Here is a 10,266-nt window from a genome sequence, read left to right as displayed (position 1 = left end):
CTACAATTTTGACTAGTACTAATCTATCTCGACATCATCATCATTTTCTCCAAAACGTTCATGAACTACACACAACACCTGGACCAGATATTCACCCGTCTGGCCTAGTACACGTTAAAGTTAAAGTCCAGCAAGTGCCACCTGATGTGTCAGAAGACTCAGTATCTGGGGGCATTTTATAGAGGCTGGGGGAGTCTCCCCTAGCCCGGCCAAGGTCCAAGCGTTGCAGGAGTGGGTCCCTTCAATCACTGCGCAGTACTCTTTCCTATGGATGGTGGACTGTTGCCGGTGGTTCATCCTCAAGTTTGCACAGATCTCCGCACCATTTACAGAGCTGCTAAGCAGTAAATCTATGCAGAGGAAAGGGGGATCCTCCCCCTCGATCCAGTCCCAATGGCAGAAGCCACAACAGTTGGCCTTAGACACCATGAAACAAAATCTGACATGCGCACCGCTCCTGGCCTTCTGTGACTACTCAAGACCCTTCTGAGTGTACCTGGACAGAAGTTTAGAGGGCCTAGGGGTCATCCTGGCCCAGGAGCAAGATGGACATGAAAGAGTGATTGGCTACACAAACCACAGCCTACAGCTCACCAAGTGGAATCCTCACAATTACAGTAAATTTAATTTGGAACTATTACTGGTTTAGATCATTACAGAAAAGTACCTCACGGGAGAGTACCTCAGGGGAGCGCAGATCGAGGTCTTCAGAAACAGTAATCCCCTCACTTATCTGGAAACAGCCAAATGTGGGGCATTACAACAGAGATGAGAGGATTGTTTGGCCCTGTTCAACTACAAGATGCATTAAAAACCTGGGAAGTACAACAGGCAAGCATCCTGTAGAACACCCAGGTGAGGATGTGGACTTGAATCGGGAGTTGGATGTGGACCTAGTTCTGCCCGCAACTGCCTTTTCCTACTCCCTCCGGGGTTAACCACCAAACCTCCAAGCCAGGCCAGAACTCTACACCTTTGAGGAGTGGGCCCAGCAAAGAAATCCCAACCTCATCCATGTACAGCGGTTCCTTTCACAAAGCACAGACCATTCTCACAGAAGTGCCAATAGTTGCCACACACAGTGAGAACAATCCTGCAGCAGTGGGACAGACTCGAGTCACGAGGCAATCTACAAGAAAAGCTTGCATTCCCAATCATCAGTGGGACATTCTACAACAAATGGTCTCCAAATCACAAATCCTCCAGGCCTGTCAAGTACTACATGCCTTAGGTGGACATTTCAGGGTGAAGCCCTGTTCAGATTTTTTTCCCCACTATTAGAGTGGTCAACAGCTTCTGCCCCACTTCCAGAATGAATTGACACCCAGCCTCAAAATAGATGTCTGTGTACAGGTGGTCATGGCTCCTCCCCTGTGTAGGAAGAGTAGTTATTGGCCAGTCTGCCATCACTGCTATCACATGTGTATGCTGCTCTAGTTGCCTGCAGAAAATGTCGATGGGCCAAAAACTGGCCGCGTGAGCACTAACCGCGTGAGCACTGATTGGAAGACCATTTTTAGACAAGAAGAGCATTATGTGCAGAAAGGGGGTAGCAGATTGGGTTTTAACCACTAGGGAACCACCCACAGTACATATACTCAGAATGCGTACCTGTAGACAGCAGCAGCACCCTGACAGATCGCTCAGACGATGGAGAAGTGGTCCCTGCTAAGATCAGGTGTACCCGACCCCATTTCCAGGTTGCTGAGATGTTACAAACACATGATGACTCTCATATGCAGCAGGGTGCCAGTACTAGTGCCGCGCTACCTTTTGGTGAACTGGTGAGCACCAGCGGCTTAGTACATCCTGGTCTTTCACATACCAGCACTGCAGTATGACTTGGTGACGTGGTGAGTCCTATAAGTGCAGTACAAGCTGGTCCTGTGGCGAGCACAAGTATTGTCCTGCAACCACCAAGAATTGACATGGATTTCAGGCTCTTGTATGTGGCTAGGCTCCCAAAAAGTCTCACGCATGTGGTACCCCCATACTCGGTAAAAAAAGCAGAATGTATTTTGGGGTGTAATTCCACATATACCCATGACATGTGCGAGAAATATATAATTTAAGTGACAACTTTTTGTAAAAAAAAAAAAATGTTTTTGTCATTTTTCAGAAACTTGTGGAAAAAAAAAAATCTTCCATGGACTCAATATGGACACCTCTCAGCAGATAGCTTAGGGTGTCTACTTTCCAAAAAGGGGTAATTTGGGGTGTTTGTACTGTCCTGGTATCTGGGGGTGTTTGTACTGTCCTGGTATCTGGGGGTGTTTGTACTGTCCTGGTATCTGGGGGTGTTTGTACTGTCCTGGTATTTGGGGGTGTTTGTACTGCCTGGTATTTGGGGGTGTTTGTACTGTCCTGGTATTTGGGGGTGTTTGTACTGCCTGGTATTTGGGGGTGTTTGTACTGTCCTGGTATTTGGGGGTGTTTGTACTATCCTGGTATTTGGAGGTGTTTGTACTGCCTGGTATTTGGGGGTGTTTGTACTGTCCTGGTATTTGGGGGTGTTTGTACTGTCCTGGTATTTGGGGGGGTTTGTACTGTCCTGGTACTTTAGCACCTCAAGAAATGTGATGAGCAGTCAGAAAGTAAAAGCTGTAAATTCCATTATCTCTCCCATAGTCTGTAGACGATATAACTTCACACAAAGCAATCAATATACACTTATTGGGATTATTTTTACCAAAAACATGGAGCAGAATACATTTTGGCCTAAAATTTATGATGAAATTTTAGTTTTTTGGATATTTTTTTATGACAAAAAAGAGAAAATATAATTTTTTTCCAAATTTTTTTTTTTCCAAAACCTTTTGTTCATAGCACCAAAAAAATAAAGGTGATCAAATACCACCAAAAGAAAGCTCTATTCGTGTGAAAAAAGTATGTAAATTTTATTTATGTACCGTATTGCATGACCGCACAATTGTTAGTTAAACTAGTGCAGCGCTGTATAGCAAAAAAATGGCGTAAATTCCATTATCTATACTAATTTTGAGTTTACTATATATTTTTTATAGCAAAAAATAAAAAATATTGTTTGTCTTCAAAATTTTCGTTTTTTTTGTGTTTATAGCGTGAAAAATAAAAAGCGCACAGGTGATCAAATACCACCAAAAGAAAGCTCTATTTGTGTGAAAAAAGGACATAAATTTTGTTTGGGTGCAGCATTGCATGACCGCGCAATTATCAGTGGAATTACTGCAGCGCCGAGTAGCAAAAAGAGGCGTGGTCATTAAGGGGGGTAAATCCTCAGGAGGGGGAGGGGTTAATAGATGCCAATGCTTCTGTATGGCATCTCCAATTTTCTGATGTTGATTAGAAAAAGTAGTGACAATTTTGACCAGATCTTGTTGAGTATTTTCCCGTTGTCCAAGCAGCAAAGTATGACTGGTCTGTAATTTGGCCCCATTATAGGCCTGTTTAAGGACCGTCTTGGAATAACCCTCCTTATTAATCTCACCCTCAACGCCGCTGCTTCCCTCTCAGATAGTTCCTCTGTGGAACAGATACGTCTGATCCGTGAGTATTGGGAATTCGGTATACTTCTAATGAGTGGCTGTGGATGGGCACTCCCCCCATGGAGAATGGTATTCCCTGCCGTAGGTTTTCTATACGGTGTAGACCCCACGGTCCCATCCTCCTGAATAATAATAATAGATATATCCAGGAATGAGATGGTATTAGGGTCATGTTGTACATAAATGGAAGATCATAGCTATTCTGATCTAGCAATTTCATAAATGTCTTCAGAGAATCTACATCAGAGCCCCAGATCAAAAAAATATCATCTATATACCTTTAGCAACAAAGAATGTTGGACAGATATGATGCATCGGCCTCATTTCTCCTCCCCTCCCCCCCTTTTCTGTCTTAGGATGATGTGGTCTATTTACAAGGCCTCACTGTGTGGGGTACGAGGGGAGGTGGCCGTGTGTGCGGATGTTCATCTATGACCCTTGTATCCGCTGTGTGGATGTTCATCTATGACCCTTGTATCCGCTGTGTGGATGCTGCTCCCCTTTAGTACCCCTCATGCTGACGTGAGTTTGTGGAGAAGGTTTCTTTATCTTTTTGTAAAGATTGTGTAACAATTACAATGATATAACTAATGTTGTATATATGTACATATATGTATCTTCCAGCTAGGGCCTTGGACTTCTTTGCTTCCAACTTTACGGGGTCCCGAGGAAGCTAATAAGTAAAATGCGTTGACCTCTGGAGGACTTTGATGTCATTACATAAAATGCTGTAAACTATTGGGCTGATTACCTAAAATACTGTTTTTATGGTCTATTTTTGGAAGAAATGTTTCAATAAATATGTTTTATAAAATAATGGGTTTGTCCGTTTTCTGTACCAGTAAAGTCCCATTTGGTTTTTGTTGGTTCTTTATAAAAAAAAATGGTTCCTCTCACCACACTTCCTGGTTTGCGCAATACCTGAAGTGCTGTCACTATGCTCCACCCACGTGTTGCGTCACTGGTCACGTGACTTCCTCAGGGTAACCCAGTGAAATAAATAACAATGGGGTTGTTTCTTGGAATTCCCCTATTTATGATACAATTATGTACTGTTTGTCAGTTCCTATAATTAGTATACAGTTGCAAGAAAAAGTATGTGAACCCCTTGGGATTCCGTGGAGTTTTGCATGAATTGGGCATAAAATGTGCTCTGAACGTCATCTAAGTCACAACAATAGAAGAACACAGTCTGCTGAACATAATACTACACAAACATTAGATGTTGCCATGGTTTAATTACACATAACATGTAAACATTCACAGTGCAGGGAGGAAAAAGTATGTGAGGCCCTAGCTTAATGACTTCTCCCAGAGCTAATTGGAGCCAGGAGTGAGCCAACCTTGACTCCAATCAGTGGGATGATATTGGATGTGTTGCTGACAGCTGTCCTGCCCTTAAAAAACACACACCTGTTTTGGGTTTACTGGTTTCAAGAAGCACTGTCTGATGTGAACCATGCCTCACAGAAAAGAGCTCTCAGAAGACCTACGATCAAGAATTGTTGACTTGCATGAAGCTGGAAAGGGTTACAAAAGTATCTCCTTGAGCCTTGATGTTCCTGTGTCCACGATAAGACAGACTGTCTACAAATGGAGAAAGTTTAGCACTGTTGCTACTCTCCCTAGGCGTGGTCGTCCTGTAAAAATGACTGCAAGAGCACAGCGCAGAATGCTGCATGAGGTAAAGAAGAATCCCAGAGTGTCAGCTAAAGACCTACAGAAATCTCTGGCACATGCTAACATTTTGTTGACACATCTACAATAAGGAAAACATTAAACAAGAATGGAGTACATGGGAGGACACCACGGAGGAAGCCATTGCTGTCCAAAAAGAAGATTGCAGCACGTTTGAAGTTTGCAAAAGAGCACCTGGATGTGTCCACAGCACTACTGGCAGAATATACTGTGGACAGATGACACCAAGATTGAGTTGTTTGGGAAGAACACACAACACTATGTGTGGAGAAAAAAAGGCCCAGCACACCAACATCAAAACCTCATCCCCACTGTGAAACATGGCGGAGGGAGCATCATGGTTTGGGGCTGCTTTGCTGCCTCAGGGCCTGGACGGATTGTTGTCATTGATGGGAAAATGAATTCCAGAGTTTATCAAGACATTTTGCAGGAAAACGTTTGACCATCTGTCCGCCAACTGAAGCTCCGCAGAGGATGGGTGATGCAACAGGACAATGACCCAAAGCATACAAGTCATTCAACAAAACAATGGCTGCAACAGCACAGAATACGCCTTCTGGAGTGGCCCGGTCAGAGTCCTGACCTCAACCCCATTGAAATGCTGTGGCATGACCTTAAGAGAGCGATTCACACCAGACATCCCAAGAATATTGCTACACTGAAACAGTTTTGTGAAGAGGAGTGGTCCAAAATGACTCCAGATGGTTGTGCAGGTCTGATCTGCAACTACAGGAAACGTTTGGTTGAGGTTATTGCTGCCAAAGGAGGGTCAACCAGTTATTAAGTCCAAAGGTTCACATACTTTTTCCTCCCTGCACTGTGAATGTTTATATGTTATGTGCAATTAAACCATGGCAACATCTAATGTTTGTGTAGTATTATGTTCAGCAGACTGTGTTCTTCTATTGTTGTGACTTAGATGACGTTCAGAGCACATTTTATGCCCAATTCATGCAAAACTCCACGTAATCCCAAGGGGTTCACATACTTTTTCTTGCAACTGTATATATCAGCTTTGACAATACTGAAGGACGTAATACGATGCAATATTAGTGATAATAACAAACACAATGCTGAAAGACCGTTAATGGGTAATTGGTCGGCTGTTTTTCGGGGGTTTTGGCACATTTTTTTCACCGGTGAAGTTGGAAAAAAATCATCCGATTTTGCCGATCGGCCGATTTTCCCAGCAATGATGGGCAAATCGGTCGATCTTTTTACCGATAAAAAATCTGCACATGAGCCGTGACCTGCAAAAAGAAGAAGAAAAAGTAGAAGAAGATGAAGAAGAAAAAGAAAAAAAGAAGAAAAAGATAAAGAAAAAGATAAAGAAAAGATAAAGAAAAGATAAAGAAAACAAGAAGAAAGAAGAAAAAGAAGAATTCCAGTCACTATTATATTTTATATGAAAAGTATTGCAGTTGCAACAATGTATCCATTTGTATCCAAATAAAAACATCTGTATCCGAAATGGATACAAATAGATACATTGTTGCAACTGCAATACTTTTCATATAAAATATAATAGCGGAGCTCTCTGCAGGGACAGAAGTAATTAAATGCCGGCCGTAGACGGGACGAAAATCAGCCGATTTTTTTATCGTTGGTGGTAACGTCAGCCTGCTGAATGATCGATTTTTTGTTTTTGTTTTTTTTTAAATGGCCAGTTTTCGACCCGTCTATGGCCTGCATTACTCCCACAAAGAGACACACAGCTATTCCACAGTTAAGCTGGGATTTTTAGTCCCACAAAGAGACACACACAGCTGTTCCACAGTTAAGCTGGGATTTTTAGTCCCACAAAGAGACACACACAGCTGTTCCACAGTTAAGCTGGGATTTTTAGTCCCACAAAGAGACACACACAGCTGTTCCACAGTTAAGCTGGGATTTTTAGTCCCACAAAGAGACGCACACAGCTGTTCCACAGGTAAGCTGGGATTTTTAGTCCCACAATGAGACACACACAGCTGTTCCACAGTTAAGCTGGGATTTTTAGTCCCACAAAGAGACGCACACAGACACACACAGCTGTTCCACAGTTATGCTGGGGGTTTTAGTCCCACAAAGAGACGCACACAGACACACACAGCTGTTCCACAGGTAAGCTGGGAGTTTTAGTCCCACAATGAGAACCACACTATCAAACTAGCGTATTCATTTCTCCTTCACCACTGACTGTAACCATCACACAGATCCTCACTGGGATCTCAGATCTTAGGCTACAAGGGATCTTCTGTTGAAGCAGAAAGCTGCTTCCCTTTCATGTGGATAAAACTATAAATATAATCTATATTTCTTCCACTTTCTTCCCCAAGATGTCTGGTTTATCCTATAGATCTACAGGGTACATCCAATAACCAATTGTGATCAGCCCTTCACTTGCCGGCACACAACTGAACAGCTAAACAGGCCTAAAACCTCCATCAACCATACAATACACCTGAACACATACACATGTACCAGCTAACGATACCAAAAACGTTATACTCACCTGATATGTGCGTCCGCTCACTGATGGAGTATTTCACAGGACCTTCAGTACCACTCTAGCTGGGCTTCAGACTTCAGCGCGAATCTTGTCCACAGCAGAGATGAATGATTTCCGTTCTGCGGCTCTTGTAAAGTTTTGGACTTCTTAGCTTATAGAAGTACATTGGGGTTTGGGTTCTGTGTGGAGTTTGTTTCCACACTCCTGCTTCTGGGGTGCCAAATGAAATAAATAACAATGGGGTTGTTTCTTGGACTTTCCCTATTTATGATACAATTATGTACTGTTTGTCAGTTCCTACAATTAGTATATATATCAGCTTTGACTGAAGGACGTAATACGATGCAATATTAGTGATAATAACAAACACAATGCAGAAAGATGCAAAGTCTTATTTATTTACAAAGGAAGTACAACTAACATGGAAATCTAAGCCAATATTACAGAGTATATAGGAATAATAGTAAAGATGATACGTTATGTAAGTTCGTCCTCAAAGCTGAGTATCTCTTAGCTGGTCCCACGTCAGAGCAGAAAGAGGGCAGAAACATGGCCAACACTATATTTAAAGGCCCTCTCAAGCACTCCCACACACAACCTTGACCCGCCTGGTGTAGTTCTCCATCCAATGAGCAAGCGTCCATCATTGGGGCGTCTGGGCTGAGGCCATGCCCCACCACTAGGGGGTATGAGTGAACTCCCAGGACAAGGATTTTGGTATGCAGCCTTTTGTTACACATCCTGTCATAAATACTTGCTTTTCTTGACACTCAATAGGCCAGATAGTTATTTGACAACCAAGCAGTAAGATTTCATAAATGTCTGATATAGAAACATGTTCCCTCCAACACCCAGGAAGTGTCGTGAGAGGAACCATTTTTGTCATTGGAATAACATGCGTTTATCTACAATGTAGCAGCTCATGAAAGTCGGCCTTTTCACTTTTTGATCAGTCCAAAGACTTCTGCTCAGATCTCAGAATTATCCTGAAACTAGTAAGTGAATCTCCGGATTTTCCAACCTCAGTTCTCCACGAAGCTCTGAAATGAATTGAGAATCTCTGTAAAGCCCTCCTGGTAGCTTTTACCTTCGTTCACATCTGTGATATCACTACCCCTGTATCGGATTACCTGCAATCCGCAGGTCTTGATTTTATCCAGGCATGGAGAATGGTGGATGAGGCTGTAAAGCGTCGGAGTGAAATATGCAGAGACTTTGCTGGAGTTTTGCCGTCGGCAACTGAATAGATTGATTTTATAAATGAGAAGTCGGTGAGTGAAAACATTTGTCTGAATGAGAGATTTTCTGAACTAAGATCCACAAGAACCGCAGAAGCTGCTGATCATAAGAAACAGTCTGAAATGTCTTGTTACAATGTTATCCTGGACACTGTTACAGAGAACGTGTCCACTCATGGAGAAGGTTGTCTACTCATGGAGACCTTTGTAGGCACATTTCTTGCTTCCATCCAAATGGGTTAGAAGAAATACTGGCCTCTTCGGACAAAATTCAGTAGAATGTCATATCAGAAGCAATACCAGGAATAGACCCAGTCGCTCTACGTGGGGAACTGATCTCTTTTGCCTCCAGCTACACAACTCTCTGTAAATGCCTGTTGAAAGATGATGAAGAGAGTTGGGTTCAGATTTGGAAGAGCAACACACCAGCTCCAGTGCCGAGCCATTCACGTCTATAGCTGCTGTAAAGAAGGACAAGAACTGTGTGTCCGGTGCTTTCATACGGCTCTCTGAGCACCGACTGGGTCCAGTGGCCTTGGAGAGTCTCTTCTTGGCAGATAAATATAGAATTACACCGAGCACTACACAGATACATGTGAAAGACGCTTTTCCAAGTCAGAAATCGTAAAGTCCAGAATACGATCATCACTGTCCCAACAAAACCTGGAGGTCGGGAGAAAAGCAAGCTGCGCTAAACGTCAAGAGTGACAAAGATAAAATCACGGACTGATTGGCCGAGACGGCACCTGAACTTTGCTCTTTTGTAACATGCTGGGCAGAGCTTTTCATTTTTTATTTGGTTTATTTTTTGCTTTTTTTAAATTAAAATCTTCAGCTAAGGAGACATTTGTTGCACCTGTTATATTGTGTTCATTCATGGAAACCTCCATTTTGGAAATGTACCATTGTTGTGCTTTCTGTAAGTTTTGTTTCTTTATTTTCTACATTAAACATTTATTTTGAACAAAGTGCAGAGAAATTCTGTGACAAAGGCATGTAATGTGGGTGGTATAACATGTTAGTGGGGGTTTGTGTGGGTGTGGCTTGAGTGTGGGAGGGGACACAGGCAGCCCCATGATCTCCAATTGCCCTGGGGCCCCATGAGTTGTCAGTCCCCCCTGGGCATGCAGGGAGTGTGCAGGCTGCACTGTACACAAAGCTCCTTCAGAACAGACCACTCCCATGACTCCCACCTTGGAACCCTTTAAGCTGGTGATAATGGACTTCCTTACACATTTCAGCTCTCCCTATGGGTGTCACTATATCCTAGTCTTTGTGGATCATTTCAGCAAGTTCGCTGTGGTAGTGCCCACCG

Source organism: Staurois parvus, unplaced genomic scaffold (genome assembly GCF_062004578.1).
Source record: "Staurois parvus isolate SC_StPar_1 unplaced genomic scaffold, SC_StPar_1.0 ptg000573l, whole genome shotgun sequence".
NCBI classification, from domain to species: domain Eukaryota; kingdom Metazoa; phylum Chordata; class Amphibia; order Anura; family Ranidae; genus Staurois; species Staurois parvus.
Note: the sequence above shows the minus strand (reverse complement) of the source record.